Here is a 17,697-nt window from a genome sequence, read left to right on the forward strand (position 1 = left end):
AAATGCCATTTTTCCTGGGTTCGATTTTTGGGTAATGTCCGCGGCATCTGTTGAAATTTTGCAGATTTTTCAAGTTGCTGCCAAACCGACTTTTTCTGTTCAGGAGTGCCGGGAAACCTTCCACAAGTGCACCTGGCCAGACAGAACTGGCAAAACAGCACGTTTCCCGATGACAGTTTGCAGCCATTTCATCCATCACCATATTTTCATGTTGCTGCCGAACCGACTTTTAGGTCCAGGAGTGTCAGGAAAATTCCCACAGGCACACCATGAGCCCCACTCAGACATAGAAAAAGGTCACGTGGAGGACAAGAGGATTCTGGCTTAAGTTTCCGAGTCCAACAGAAATCATTTTAGCAGATTGAATTTTACACCGACGACTGTGTGAATCTCTGCAGAGGCCCCGTGGAAAAACTCCCCCTCCACTTTAATGCTGCAATTGAAAATATGAATTTCTAGCCCCCCCGCCAGTCATGTGTCTGAAGAATCGTAATCACTTTCTTCCCCTTAACAGCACTCGTGTTTATCTGAGCCAGAAGATATAAGAAAAAAAAAATCGCCTCATCCTTTTATTTGTAAGCCTCAACTAAATTAAGTTTCCTTCATGAACATACCTTGACCGGCTAAAAATATATTAGATTTTTTTTTGGGGGGGAGGGGCAATAGTGATCTTTTTCATCTTTAACTGACAACAGTCCAGATTCAACCAACTACTCATCCTGTTGTATAAAAGGTTTGAAATCTTGAGGTATCTTTCGCTTTGTGCTGTTTTCAAGCGAGATATTCATCACTTCCAAACACGAGACGGGTTCAACGCAGATATTGAATTTGCAAACCAAATAATAAATCACCTTGCCACTTTGCCCTTTTGTACACAGTATACTGTGTGCGAAAATTGACTTCTCTATTGTTCCTTAGCGCAAGTCAAGTGAAGTTAAAAAGCTGCTGCTTTTCTTTTTAAACAAAAGAAGTTCACAGTGTGGATGTAAGTGGACCTCCATTTTGTTTGGATTGAATTGATTAAGATGAAAAAAAAACTTTTCTTCAGATTTTGTTTTGTGGCAATCACTGCTGCAGTTAATTCTGTATATGAGACATGTTATATTTTTCAATTGAACCTTCATACATATTTAATGTGAAGAATGCCATGTAAATATTTTATAACTACCATTGACGGCTAAATACGTCAAAGAATTTATTTTTTTTACTCGGCTGGTCGTGAATGAGTTAAAGGACTAATACCCAATTAGGCTGGCTAACTGTAACTGGCAGTCATGTTGGAAATGTTACTAATTAAAATTGTCAAAAGTATGCAACGACCCAAAGTTATGCTCTAGTCGTCGAGCACAGACAGAAAAATGAAGTGAAAAATGCTGCCGCGGTGTTCAGTGAGGGTCATTTGATAAATAACACAAATATTTCATTTACTCACAGCAAAACAGCATCCACCCATGATGCATCCGTTCCCGACTGAGGACAACATCTCAGACTTTTAGATGGGAACCACTCCATAGAGACTTCGAGATCACCAGTTCATGAACCATATCACCTGCAAAAGAGCAAAGAGGCCACAATGAGGTCATCAAACCGAACACACTCAATGCCTCAGTTGCGCTGGGAAATTCTTCCTGTACGGGTTATGCATAGAATGTGTCAAAACAGCATCACAAGTAGGCTATAGTAATATGAAAACATGTTGCCTTCAGGGGACTGTACATCCCAACATCAGAGAATTCTTGTTTCCAGCTGTTAGAACGCCAAATGAAGGTCGTTAGCATATTCATATGTGCTTGCTTGCCCTCCGAGACCTGATAGACATGGAATTCCTAATGAAGTCATCTCAGCAAGGTGCTGCCCAAATCAGATGTAACAGCATGACTTAACCTTTTTGTACCATGCAGCTTGTCTTGCTGCAAAGGTAAGGGAAATACATTGAACTTAAATCATATAAATGGGTATCTCAATATGTCTTGCTATATTGCTATTTGTGTATAGGGAGGTAAATTAAAGTATTACACCTGATATAAATAGTTATGTGGGGATACATTTTCTGTGAAAATCCATTACTTTGACAGAAAAAAAAGAGTTTAACTTAGCTTTAATGTAATTTGAGCCATATTAATCATTTCAAAATGATGTACTTAGTCCATTACGCAGTACAATAATTATTTGCCTGGTGGGGTGGATTTGTACACAAATAATACATTTGCTGATAACAGAGGGCAAATAAATGGTGTCTAGGAATACATAAGAAATATTAAAGTGGTCGTACAGAAATATTTGGGTCATTTTATCTCGTGACCCCATTTTGACATTTTCATTGTTGGAAACATTTATTCATCCTCTGATCACTTTTCCTCATTCGGGTCGCAATTGGACATTTGAGACCAGTGAGGAGTTTGAAGAACCCTTCAAACTCATAAAAACATCTAAGAACAATTTAGAGTCTTCAATGAACCCAACTTGCATGTTTTTGGAACCACTTACCACTCAGCCACCCGCCATGCCTGAAATGATTAAGCAAGTTTAACAAAAAGTAAAGGAATTTAGAGGTGTGGAGTTATGCGGGCAGCACAGTGGACGAGCGGTTAGCACAATCGCCCCACATTCCAAAAATATGCATCTTTTAATTTCATCAAAATCTCAAAATTGCCATTAAGTGTGAATTTGAGTGTGCACAATTGTTTGTTAAGTGTGCTCTGCTATTAGCTGACATCCAGGAGAGTAAACCCTGGCTGCAGAGCGCAGTTCGAGGCGTAGTTCAACGTGGGGTGGACTTAAAGGTTTGATTCCGCGCACATGGATTCTCTAGAAGTGCCTTCTTTTTTTGGGTAAATCCTTGGCAGCTTTGATGATGCATTGTCTAATGACGTCACGTTTTGAAAAATGCTATCAAATGACTGAAACCAAATACTAACCTCAACCATACAGGGACTGCGCCCTCTGCTGGGGATTGTGGTACTGCACATCCACTCATTTCCAAGTGAAAGTCGTCTTTTGACCACAACTTTTTAACCCAATGGCCTAGACACTCAGAACCAACATAAACTTCCACATTTCCTGGCCTCTGAACACACTTGACAAGCTCTCGTGACTCTACAACACTCTTTAAATCCAGAAAGGACGTCAAATGGCCGTTTCGACCACTTCCGTCAAACAGTTCATAGCTCCGCCCCGACTGACTAAAGATTGTTTGTAATTTTTTTATATTTGATGAACTGTGAACAACTGTGGCGTCATAAAACCACCAAAGGAATAGTTGAACATAAACAAATAAAGAAAGAAAAAAGGAAGGAAGGAAAAAGAAGACGCTTATAATTCATGTAGGCGGAGTCAAACGTCCACTCCACGATAAGCCACGCCTCCAATTGAGCTCTGCAGCATTGGCTACTTGCAATTGAATGCCCAATTTAGAAGAAGCAACTCTTTTGTTTTTATCGCAGTGTTTCTATTTACCGCTAGATGGGGCTGGTTCCAAATGCACTAAAGAGGCAGGCGACCTGAAACACGAGTCCCTCTAAGCACCGTTAATGACAGCTTGGTGTCATCCATTGAGCGGACATGATGGTGTGCATGTGAAAAGTCAAGCCTCTTGATTTCTCATTAGCGACATGGCGCTGTTGTAATACATTTGTTATACCCCAGCCACCCTTCATTACTTGCAGAGTGCATAGTGATTAGACTGGACAGCTGGAAGAAGACGTTCAACATCGTGACATTCCTTTGCCATACAGTTTAATTAAGGCTATTGTGAGTGTTTGCGTGTTATGTGTGCTGGGAATGTGTACAGAAGCTGTGGAAAATGGATTGACATTTTTTTTCATAGCTTCAGTTGGTCCATGGAAATATTTCATCCCTTCATTTTTGCACATATCTTCTCATAGTCTCGTTTATCACTACATCTCCCACCTCTTCCTCCCATCTCATCCTTGCTGCCTCACAATCTCATTTTCATTTTTCCCTTCACCCAAAGCCTTTAATGAAAATATCCCAGAAAAAAACCTTTATAGACCAAGGGGAGGTAAACCAACCAAAAAGGGACAGAATTGTTTTTTTCCCTCCTTCTGCCTACACTGCAGAGAATGTGGATTTATGGTGGCGGAAATGTGAACTAACTCCTAACAGTGGCTATAAGTGCACTTAGTTGCATATAATTCCTCTTTAGCAGCCCCGGGAGGAAGGTGAAGACTTTTTAATAACTCCTTCCATTCACCTCCATCCTTATTAAGAGATCCAGCCGAGTGAAAATGTGTGTGGAGAGGACTGATCTCAGCACTCAGCAGATATACGCATACAGGAAAGTCAGGGACTGCACTTTTCTCTTCTTTTTTTTTATACACCCCCCCCCGTTTGAACGAAACGTTGGAGGCTCTTTCACTGGAAATTGACAGATCAAGAGGAACTTTAACGCTGTTATTATCACCAAGCAGACGAAGGATTCTTGAGGGTTAAGAGGAGTTAATCACCTGCCAATCAAACGTCATCAAGTTGCATCCACAGATGAAGTGCCCTATACAATTTCTCATCATATTTTTAGAGCTTTCAATTAAGCGCATCCGGGAAAGGATGGACAGACTAAGAGAAAGTGGGCAAAGGTTATATTTGGAAAGAGAGAGAGAGAAAGAGAGAGATTGAGAGAGGGGGAGAGAGAGAGAGAAGCAGTAACATAATGCCTTAAAAGGCCATTGCAGTCAATAAAGTTCCTAATGTGTTTAAAGCAATTAGTGAGTCGGGGGAAGAGCACAGTGCATGCAGGATATTAACCCCAGCCACCTTCTTTATCTGCTCCATAATTAAATTATCCTCACATGCCTCTTCTCCCCATACACAAACCCACACATTCATATTTAAAGCAAGTATGCACTGAGCACAAACCTCAATGTTTGAACGGCCTTTGTGTGGATAATTATGTGGCACAAAAGTCCTGTGAGTCATCATGTGAGATTTGAGAAAATCTTGAGCAGTTTAAGTGTGTGACGCTTTCATTTTGGTACCAGGATGAGAGGAAATGTGTGATGATAACCATAGAACAGGAAACGGTAGCAACAAATGTGGATCAACATTACTCATTCAAACATGGCAAAAGTGACGATAAGTTGACATAAATGACACAGAACAATTAGGTAGATGTTTTTTTGTTTTGATTTTTTTACATGATTCGGCGCAGCTTCTGAAAACGGGAGCCTTGATTGGTCGTTACCTGATCCCCGAGCAACTGTGATGTCATTTTAAGTCGACACAACTGACAAAATGACTGCTCTCTGCGATGGCTACAAAGCGGGTGATTTTGTTCCTGTTCGGATGTTTTGAAATATATACATTTTATTTACATTTTTTTTCACTTTGGGCCGTGAAAACGTGAAAGTACTGGATCCCTATTTTTGGCACCCCACCGTATAGTGGTTAACTAATTTAAAACCACATGGTAAAGATGTCCTCAGCAAACTTGCTTCAACACTTCCAATGCGATGACATGATTGTGGTGCTTAGTCAGACATCTCCGATTTCATTTAATGAAAAAGATTGAGGATGTCTCGATTTCAGCAAGTCTTCACCTCAATGAAGGCATTGCCAATGGCCTCAATTTATCTATGCAAATTTTGTTCATTTTCATTAAAAAATTACTACTTAAATTGAAAACAAGGTTACGGCATGTGAAAGGGCCTCTTACGAGCTGTTTGTGCAATAGTGTAATAGCTGTGTAATAGCTCGGTGTTACTGTCAGGGTTGCCCACACACAACTCACCATTCTCTCTGCTTGTCATTTCTCTGAAATTGTGGTGATTCCAAAGAATTCACACGAGAAAATTATTTTGCAATCTGCTTATTCATTAAATTCATTTTTCTCTTCTCTGCCCCATGCATTCAAATATAGAACATTACAATCTCGCCTCACATATGATTCTGGCGCTTTGCCAGCCCCAAGCCTTCTCTTTTTTTTTTTTTCTGAGTGTTGCATTTTTTAACATAAATTGTTATGTCCAAGTGGCATAACTAATAAGCACTTCAAGCCGATTTAATGCCATTTAATAGATGCCAAACTAAATGTTCTGTGCAGAGCCGCTGAGAAATCTTGACACTGCATAGGCTAATTATCGCTTCTGAAAACGGATAATCAGACTTTAACATTATGCATGGGAGCCCCTTGAGCTCCAGAGAGAGCATTTTTGGTCAAAATGTTCAGCAAGTGTGTTTCGTCAAAGCTGATCGACCCCTCTTGGATTAAAATAGCTGTTCAAGTTTAAAATAAAAAGGATAAATGTTATTTTCTGAAAATGTCTTGGGAACGCTCATAAAACTGAACTGCGGGTCAACAAGAAGTAAAAACAACAACAAAAGTAAATTTGGTCACGTGATCAACAATTTGTAGACCTGTTAGTTCAAAGCTGTCACATCAGGTTGGGTGGTGATTTTAAATTAATCTTCAGGAAATATGGAAGCACTTTTGATCATTCATACATGCATATGGTGTATTTGAACACGCAACGCTGCACGGGAAATAAAGCTGCATACGACCTTGTAACTCATGATGACATACAATAAGTACAGCTCGGTACCTATTTGCCCCCGACTTTGAATTTATTAGGAAATCAGACAACAAAAGCAAAGTCTGAAGAAAAATGCCAGTTAATTTTCAACTGGGCCATTTCTGCAAATCAAAGTGATTAAATTGCAAAATTGGAGCAAGTACATTACATTTTGACATTTTAAGGAGGGTAGTCATCTAAATTTTTATGTGTGTTTGTGTGTGTGTGTGAGAGAGTGTTTTTTTTTGTTTTTTTTTTTGCTGCAGGCTGCTTTACTTTTGGAGATTTACTGGGAGCATGACTTCATCTTGGCCTTTGGGAATCCGTTGCTTTTTTTTTTTTTTTTATTTGAGAAGATAAATGTTAGTTTCAAGCATGGGGCAAAAAAAAAAAACATAGAATGATTGTTGCTGCCACATTCGTTTTTTACTGGGAGTGTAGTTGAAAGGCACACAAGGTTTGGACATTTTAATATCATTGCTGTTTCTGCGGATTCATTTGGAATCTTGGTGGAGAGAGCACACAGTAAACAAAACCAGCTGTCGCAATCCTACTCGCCACGATGAAACATATGCAGTAGTCATCTAATACATATTAAATCGAATTTGGACAATGTGGCGCACATTGCAGTTATGTAAGGTGGTTCTGCATGCAGCCTGTCTTTTGTTCACGCTGCTGAGCAATTTAAACGAGCATCCTCCGCATGGCATCAGACATAATTAAGTAGGCAGTTGATTTGAATGAAAAAAAAAAAACATGTCACGTTAACAGCTTGCTGATTTCTTTCACAGAGTACATCTTGTCCAAATGCACTCTAGCATGATTCAGTCTTTGATTGGGATTGGGTTAGACATATATTCATTGGAAAAAAACAACGTCAATATTTTGGGTTAGCTTGAAAAAGTTACTTTTAAAAATGTGGACTCTCGCCATTTATCCATAATGAAGGAATTCGATTTTGTCAGCTTCTCTCACGACTATTTGACTTCCGCTCCCACTCTGCAACCCACCCATTCATTTGCCCAACTTGACTTTTAAAATGTTATTATTTATTTATTAATCACAAACCATTTCATTTTATCTACGATTTACCACCTTTAAAACACTTTTATTTCTGCAGATTTTATAGCTCATTTTTTGTGAGTAGTTTATGGCCTAAAAATTACAATTATAATAATAATAATAATAATAATAATAATTATTATCTATTTTAAAATTATTTTTATTTATTAATTTTTAAAATTTATTATTTATTTATTTATTTATTATTATTAACAACAGTCCAGTTGTAATTTAATGTCACTTTTTGTACAGTTTCCTATACATAAATTCCAATTTTATTGTCAGACGTGACATACATATTCATTTAGCACAAATTAGGTAAACCTCCACAATCTGATTAGAGCAAGTAAAAAAAATAAAAAAAATATAAAATAAATTCTGACTTTGTTGCTTGATGAAATATATAGTAGAGAGACAGCAGTGCAAGTTCAATGACACGATAATAAATAAGATGTCATTGTCAGGCAGATTCCTATACTCTGAAATTGCTACTTTTCAGAGAAAAAAAAACAAAAAACTAAAATGCCCAAATCACTTTCAATCGTTAATTTAGGCGACTAAAAAGTTCATTTATTATGCTGGCATTTCATTAAAAAGGTACGAACAGTTCGCTGCCATCAACCGTTTACATCAAAATACTCCTTGCGCCCAAAAAAAAAAAAAAAAACGACAAACAATTGTGGTTAAATCATCTTCCCAGACTCTTTTTCAAAGGTCAAAACAGTCCCAAAGACATCTAGACTTTCAGTCTTCTGGCGACATAAAACTACAAGGCTCCTACGGAATATGTGGTGGAGTTATATGATACTTCTCAGACATATGAAGTGTTCAAGTGTCTCAATAGATCTCAAGATAGTTTCAAAGCTTTAAAATGGTTAGCAATTTGTAAAAAAAAAAAAAAAAAAGATATTGATTTGTGCAAAAATATAAAATATTTCTGCCTGACGGTGACTATATTGATAAATAAAACAAATATTGTCTTTGTAAGGGCTGGATCTCATCAAGCTTGCACACACGTAATATTGTGTCCAATGGGTGTATTTCATGTAAATTGGACTAATTTGCGGTAAAAATAATAATAATAATAATAATTCTGCAACAGTGGAGAAGCAGCACAAGTAATGTGTTTTGAGAAGTGCTGCGCCACTAAGCAGGCGTATGCTGCTAATAAGCATTTTATTCCACTCAGTGTGTGCTGCCTATTTCTGTGGTCATGGATCAGAGGTGACCAGTGATAAGAAACAAACAAAAAAGTAATAATTTGAAGCAGAAAATGCATGACCAGAAGCTCCGGGGAGCAGAAAGACGTGTGTAAGGGAGGCTGCGTGTGTGTGAAATAAACTATTTCTCTCAGAGACAAAATGAGGTCGGGGAATTGGACAGAGCGCCGGCGCTCCGCACTGATGAAAACGCCTCGTACAATGAGAAGAAAAGCCAGCGCAAAGTCCTCAAGTATGAGAGTCGACAAGCAAAAAAAGAGAAACGGCGACCTAATGGGGAATCAATCGAAGGGCTTTCTTGGTGAAGTTGAGGTCGAACACCAGTTTAAACTTGAGCCGGGTAACTCCCTCACGATGTCTCATGGGACTGGTGGAAGTGTTGCAAGTCAAACACGGCCATTCTTCCTTCAGAGCAGCAAAGGGCACAACATTCAGAGCCCCGCCCCTTCACACACACAGGCAGATCGAGGCGGTAGACAGTCATTGTGGAGATGGATGGGGGCGGTAAATAGGGGTGTCACGGCACTTTGATGGAATGAGGCAGAGGAGAATTCATCCTTTGCTTCCTCCAGCTCGTGCCCTCCCGCTGACAGCATCTGGAAATAAGGCCCTCCGTGTCTGTATATACACAACTGTGTGGGGGTGTGCGTGCGTGTGTGTGTAGTTGTCTAACTTGCCTTTGTGTCTTTCTCCCTCCCAGTGTTGTGCATCTCCTCGCTTCTGGGAATTGGATGAAAGCGCCCCAATCTGGAGAGAGAAATAGCGATAAGAGCGAGACGGCGGGAGAGGCATCGCATAGAGGCGAAAAACATCCTTCCTGTTCAGCTTTATGTTCACATCGGGTCCGGGAGAAAATCTTATTGAGTCTTATGGTCAGTTAACCGATGTTAGATCTTGCTGGGGAGAACCGGATACTTGTCAAAGGAACAACTGGTTGTTGCTAACGCCCCGGTTTCCTCGGTTGGAAACAGCATATTTTTGTCAATGGAATTGGCAGGGGATTCAACATACTCATATTTTCAGAAAATGGCAGTCGTAGTACTGGCCCCTCCTGTGCAGTGGGTCTAATTTACATATTCTCTTTTAACTGGGTATTGGACTGAAATGGCCATTCCATCCCATTGACGGAATAGTCCGTCCAAGATGAACACCCATTTTGGCCAGAGAGAATGAGATGTTTTTTTTTTTTTTTTTTTAAAAACGGACAGACAAAGCAAGGACAAAAGTGGGTTTTCTTCTGTCCCTGTAATCATCCCTAACCGGGTCAATTACCCAGGGATGCGCATTTATATTACATATTACAGCTCAAAACGAGAAATGGAGTCTGAATAAAGAAAAATTACAAATCAAACACTCCTCTTCATTCCAATCCATGCATTCAAATGCAACACGCCAAACATCTACTATCTACTATAAGGCTTTACATGTACTGATGTGTGTGTTCATGTAACGATCCTTCTCGTTTTTTCAGCTGAAGCCGACTTTTCTTCTCGATGAAAAATTAATGCACCCTTCTGCTCTGTGTCACTTGTGGGCCTGCTCCCTCTTTTTCACCGCGATGCCTCCTCTCACTAAACCTTCGCCATTTTCTGCAGGTTGCCTCTATATATCACTTCACACGTTTACTGTATGTGTGCATGTGATGGATACTCTACATTCCCCGATCTATTCTTCCTTCCTCGTTCTTATCAGCCTCACTTTGACCCACCTTCCGTTTTCCCTTTCTTTTTAAGAAACATATTTCATCAAAGGCTCGCTCACAGGTAAAACTCACGATGATCTCATTAAGCGCCGCTAAGCGCGCAAGACTTGAAAGAGCACACTTTTCAAACAGACACACACAAAGTAGCATACGGGGACACACACGCGCATGCACACATCCTCACAGACAAGAAAATCAAAAAAAGGATCCCCGCAAAAGGTTTATGCGTAATTTCCAAAACTGAAATAAGGTTTTTATTATAATGTCAAGATTTTAGGTTATCGTATGAAGACTCAGATAAAGGCTTTACTTGAGCTGTACTGTACGTGCATATGTGTGTGTGTGTGTGTGTGTGTGTTTAGTCTTCTCTCTGTCTTTGTCCTGTTAGAAGCTGTATTAACCTGGGGTCTCCCTCCTCTCCTGATCAGTGTAACCCCATTAACTCCCATTAAGTCTCATTACCACCCTCATGAGGATCGTTACTGCTTGCTTTATCTAATTTCTGAAACACCGCAGTGTGCTTTTCTGTTCATGGCAGACAAGTACGGCGCAACCTCCAGCTGAATGCCTCTGACTTTGTACTACCTATTTCGAATTTGGCCAAAACAGTTCAAATGGAGGTGTCATCATGCACGGCGTCACGTGAAACATTACTACGATGTTGTGGTTCTTTATTCAGGGCTGATTTTCGGCGAAATATACAATACTTATTTCTCTTTTGTTTTCTGTGTCAGTTTTACAATAAACTTCAACTCGTCTGGTAGTCTCTATGGAAGCGTGGATTTCACTGGGATATGTATTGCTATAGGGCAAATGTTCAAAACATAGCATTTTTCCCATAATGCCACAGGGTATTGACATACGCAAGCGCAATAATTCACAATTGCACATGCACCAGTCAGTCCCAGGTGGCATTATAGGGAAAAAAATGCTACATTTTGAACATTTAATCTATGTTCTTTATCATTTAAAAAAAAAAAAATCATCGTCATCCCTTTATTATTTTATATAATTATCGGACAAAGATGATCAAGCTCGATTTTAATAAATGTCATAACATCCGTGGACTATAAAATATAACATTGTGTTTTCCCAATGTTCTTGATTGCTTCGATTGGCTACATCTGCAGACTGGACCATGTGACAAGTGGTTTTCCAGTAGGAGATTGACAGTAATTGTCGAAATGAAATTCTTGGAAAGGAGAACTGGCACTCCTCACTGGGGGAGGAAATAATCCTCCGCAGTGCAAGCGAGCGTGCGCAATAGAATGACAATTTGACACAGAGTCAACTCTAATTACACGGGACAATAAGAAGGGACAAAAATCAGCATCATGTGGCCACATTAATGAATTACTGTGACTTTTAGTAATGTGGAGAGATTATGGTAAAACTAAATATTGGCTTGGACATGATGGAAAATGCCATCGGCAGATTATTGCATTCTGATGTAGTTACTTTATTTTCTAATACGCATCTAACAATGTCTGTAAAAACATTTTGTTTCTGATCAGTTGGAATTTACTCAAAAAGTATAAGCAGCAATGTCTACAATAAAAAAGTTTAAAATGACATTTCCAATTATTTCTTTGAATTTCCAGGAGTTAGTTTAAAGCAGGGGTGTCCAAGTTTTTTCAGCATGAAATTACCCATTCCAATTTTTTGACCGATTGTAATTATCTCTCTCTGTCCTTATAAAGCACTTCCGTCCTTAATATTCACCAGCCCATCGCCCCGCCGCCCAAAAATAAATAAATTTTAAAAAATGCGCACGTCAGCCATCTTTCTTAACTGGCTGGGAGTATCTTGTGAGTAGATTGAATTATTTACAACTGTTTAAGTGTCAATCAAGATAGCATTTAGCTTCCAATACAATCAGCATTGATCACCAGACTGACTGGTGATGTGTAAATTTTTTTTGTCGGAGGACAAGTGCTCCTCCTCTTGTCTGCTTGAAGCAAAGTGAAGTCGATCCCTCCCGCATACAAATGTGATGAGCATGCACGAGACAAGCCGCGCAGTGAAATGAGAGTCCATGGGTACTTTAAATTTTTTACCACAAACTCAGTTGGAAAAAGTTTTCTCCTCAGTATGTACGTTTCTTTCCCGAGAACCTTTTTACCACAAACTGAGCAGGCAAAGAGACTTCTCATCCTTCGTCCCCAAAATGGGTGTCCTTCCGGGACGTAATAGACGGACCTTTCCGTCATTGGGAGCGAAAGCCCATCTGTGTGTATACACGACATCAGTCTGTGAACAAAATTACGAGTAAAAGCACAGAGGTTTTCTCACAAACACAGTCAACAGGAAGTTGCACACGAATTAATAAATCGCGTCATTCCCGTCCAAAAAGTTGTGAAACCAAATACAGATGAAAAACAGATTGGAGAGAACAAATATGAAAAAAAGTGATGAGTGTAACGACAAAAATGACACACAGCTCATTCAAATCATGCAAATCTCTTCCAGCCCTTTTTCTTTCAACTTGCTGCTCTAATAAGTTCACTTTTACAACGCCGTGGATCAGGACTCGTGTAAAAACGGAATCTTATCTCGATGCTTCACTTTCACAGTCAGAGTTGCGAGCGTGTGTCTCTGTGCATGTGTGTGTGTGTGTCTGATTGTGGATAGAGTTGTGTTATAAGGATAGATTGGATCTGACCCATTAACTTTATAGCTCACGCATTGAGCGCCAGTGCAGTAGGGGTCAGTCGGGAGATTTCACAGTAAAGCCCTAAAAAGCATCACGGTGATATACCGCAAAGACGGAGAACAATTGGAGGGAGGAGAGGGGTTGAACAGTAGCATGCGACGTTCCTGTCTACAGCCGGAAAAAGCACAGATTGCAACACTGTTCTCAAACCTTGTCCAAAGCCAACAAAGTCGAGGATATCATCTGCTGCCAAGCTGCCAGCTGGACTTCATTTTCTTCTGTAATCCATTTAAAGCGCTCAACAAGAAAAGAGCTTTTTTTTTTTTTTTTTTTTCGCGCTCCCCTCGTCAACATTTTTAGAACAAATGAAGGGTGTAAACAGATGCTCAGTTTCACACGTCTACCTTGAGTAAAAAAAAATTTTCCCCATAAATCTAACCTCCAGAATATGGCCGGAGGGGCGTTCATGTATGCACATAAGAAGCAGATATGTCTCTCAGTTTGGTCTCAAACCGAACTGTATCTTTTATGTTTTTTTCCTTGCAGCGCTGCATCTCCCTGTTCGGTCACACCTCAGACCCACTAATCCATCGTAATACACTGCAACCATCAAGCATGTAAGATTTGGGATGGTGCAATCAGAAGAATTGAGGAATTAAGAAACATCTCACTTAGAGGGGGAGTTGTGCCGTATAACGATGTTGGTTTTCATCAAGGCGATCTTAATTGTACTCCGGTCATTGTGACGATTTTAGTACACAATAAGTTCAATGTATGCCTTGACGCACCCTAATTATATTGGAACCAGGAGGCCTTGTTTGGCAATTAAGTTGTTGACTTCTTAAGTGGATTTGTGGCTTCGATTCTAGACTCGTGTATTAAAATGATTTCAAAAGATGAAAACGAAGGACATTTTGGGTCTTAATTATAGTAAATTTGAGTTAGTTTCACATACATAAAATGTAGTTTCAGTTCGTTTTTGTTTTGTTTTATTTCCGATTTTAGTTGTAGTTATTTTGTTAGTTTTCGTTTACTAAAATAACCTTTATTTATTTATTTATTTATTAAAGAATGCCAAAATAACACAGCAACACATTCTACTGCACAAGTAGAAGAAGTTGTCCACATCTGTTCACTAAGTCCACTGCTCGCCCTGAACTTTGGTCTCAATTTCAGGCGGGCTTTGACACGTTCGAAAAGCTCTGGAGTCACAATTCGTGAAAATTCACAACAGCTCTCTCACAGGCACCTTCGGAAAGAGGCAGCGAACAAAAGATTGTCTTTGTTGTTGAATTTCACGCATGATGGGTAGGCAGGAATTCCAGAGACCCACCAAGCAATTAAAATGTCAATATCCCATTATGTGTCCCCTTGAAGTAATACAAAAGCTCAGCGTTTGAACCTTGAAGATCAACAGTGTGTGGAGTTTTTTTTTGCTTTTTATTTAAATTAACACGGTCTGTTTTTGTATTTTCGAACAGAGCCCAACTGCTTTCAATACTTTGCTACAGCTGGGAAGGGACTCACCTTCACATTTCACATGTGTTAATTAAGTTAAAGCAATGATTTACAATTTGAACATTTTATCATTAACAGCTGTTTGCCGATTATCTTATAATGTTTCCGAATACACTGCCAGAGCAGTTAAGGAAAAAGAAAACGTTTTATGTTCAGTTTGTCCCTGGAATTGATTATTTCTATGTCCGTTATTTCCTACGCGAGAATTAGTTCGACCTCTACGCTTTCGTATTGCATTTTTCCTGGTTGGAGGCCTGAAATATCTGCCTTCTCAATTATCTGGATTGTAGCACCAGAACACAGCTGCCCCACTCTTTCTTTTTGACATCAAATCACACTCTGCCTCGCATAATTTCATTGTACTTTATTAATATTTAAACCCTCTGCCTATGCTCTCCAATGAATAATTGGTACAATTTTGCATGTTTTTGATAGCACATTTATCTAGGGAGAATGTACCGTGTTAGGCCTGTCATCATGGAGAACATTTCATCATTTTGCTCACTTCAGCTAGGTCTAACTCCTGCTATTATACCTCACAGCATTTTGTTAAGGATATTACACCCTGCGAACCAAAAGCCAGATGTAACGCAAGTCTGACATTAGTGCGAAGGTGTCAAGTGCGACTATAAGAGAGCTTTTGTTAGCAGCTTTAATTGCAGTTGTCCTTTTGCAGTAAAGCCAAATCAGTGTAATGGCCTGTGGACACTATAATCAAGTCGTCAAGCTCTCCTGTTAGGACCCTCATTTCATCATTTAAAATGATTACTGCTTCCTTTCACGTTGGTTTTGATCAGTGCTTCTCAATTATTTTCTGTTACGCCTCCCCAGCAAGAAGAAAACAATTCGCGCCCCCCCACCATCACCCACTCTCCGCCGCAGCGGTAAAAAAAAAAATCGCATTTTCGCTGCAAAACAAACCTACACTGTAGAGTTAATACGAGTTAAAACGAGAGAGCCACTGCCATCTACTGGAGTGGATGTGCAATTACATTTTATTGTAGTACGGTGGAAAAAAAAGCATGTTCCCCAGGTTCACATGCGCCCCCCTCAGCATCACACTGCACCTCCCCCCCAGGAGGGGGCCGCCACACTATTTGAGAAGCACTGGTTTAGATCATCAGAAAGCAACCCACGCCATTTTGAGGCTGTTTGACGCTTGAATCCAACGGAGGTTAGGCTTTGTACTTCACTGATCTTTGAACTTGAACTTCAGAAGGGAAAACAATTTGACGTGCAGACAAATGGGAAAATAAACTACTTGACTGATAATTAAACTTCAGCATGAACAGCGCAACTTTTCTCTGTTTGCACTCATTTACTGTCTTTTTTTTTTTTTTACTATCCACCAACTTTAAAATACATCACTTTTAATCCAAGCATTTTGTGCAACGAAGTACACAATTTAAAAATTATTTTCGGATGATTAAAGTGATTATATAAGGACGAGGATAAAGTGAAAAACCACAAAACGAAAATAGAGAAACTCCATCCATTCTCCAATCTCTATTTGACGTTATAAATAATCTTTTATGTAATATTATAATTTAATATAATACAATATATATATATATATATATATATATATATATAGTGAGTTACTATTGTCCACAATGTAGAATAGAGATGAGCAACTTAAACGCTGGAAGGGGTCACAATTTTTCATCAGCGCTACTGGGGGAGCACGTGCTTCCAAAACAAATGTATGACATAAATGCTATTTTAAATTTGGACAAAATATGTGCATATATGAAAAAATTTGCTCTACGTCTATTTCATTTTTGTTCACGTTTGAAGCAAAATAAATAAATAAATAAATAAATACAAACAGCAGCACTATAATTAAAAAAAAAAAGGGATTTTGCGTTTTTCCGTTCTCCACAGATATCACAGAAACCTCCTCACCCTGTTTAACGGTTGAAAACATATATTGAATTATTGCATGTGAATTAAAGGCCACCAGTTGCCCATCACTGATATCGATATTTATCTTTTTATCAGGGTTTTTTTTATGCTGTCATTGATTTTTTTCCTATGGCTGTCGCATTTATCGAACTCACACTTGCTTTTGTGCAACAACTGTAAGATATAAATAAAACTGCACTGCCTAATAGCCTGTTAATTGCTGTTAAGGTCTCAGGCTAATTACAGCTCAGGAACGCATATCAGCAATAATTTTATTTCTCTCCACCCCACCGCTGTGTTTGAGTCACAGACGCGCACCAACGTACACTTTGCTAAAGGAGCAGACCGGAGGGAGCAATTACAGTGTAGGACAGGTCACAAGGTCAGCGCTTCACCTTAACTCTGAAACAATGGAGCATTTTAGACCGTTTGGGAAATAAAAGGCTATCTCCGGCTTTGAGAGTAAGACCATCATTTATGATCAGGCATACATAAAAGTTCAGATTTTCCCACAAATTGGCGGGCTTGCTGGCAAAGTATTAACGTGTCTGTGTCGTGAGGATTTGCTTGCCTTCTGCTTCTTAAAGGGGAAGTCAAGTCAAAAATGTTCCTCACAATATGTGATCCAAACGCCATTTTAATGAATATTGCATTTTTTGGAATATGAATTGAAGCAGTAAAAATGATCAATTTTAGGGGCAGCAATTTTGCCACTTGTGGTCCACTGAAAATGACATCACAGCGTGCGAACGTCACTTGACCAGGTGAGCTGTGACGGTCTGTATCTGAGCCTTTTGGCATTGAGTAGTTATTTTCAGTCGCAAAATGGCAGCTCTTGCCCTTTAACAGTGTTATTTACTTTGCCCACATGTGTTAAAGTAGTAATGTGTGTGTGTGTGGGGGGGGGGGGGGGGGGGCTCACTGGAAGAATGGAAGGGGGTTGGGAGCATTCCAGTTTGTGTCCATATTACACAGGTCTGTTTGCTAATGTTCAGGATAACTTTCTCTCTCTCGGAGTTTCTGATATGAGGCAATTTCAAAAACCACAGTGTGTTCCCAACTGCTTATTGTCAGGAAATGTTCCTATTTCGAAGCAATTTCACCATTCCA

This window comes from Idiotropiscis lumnitzeri, chromosome 10 (assembly GCF_059441095.1).
Source record: "Idiotropiscis lumnitzeri isolate Australia: NSW breed Sydney's pygmy pipehorse chromosome 10, RoL_Ilum_1.0, whole genome shotgun sequence".
NCBI lineage: Eukaryota > Metazoa > Chordata > Actinopteri > Syngnathiformes > Syngnathidae > Idiotropiscis > Idiotropiscis lumnitzeri.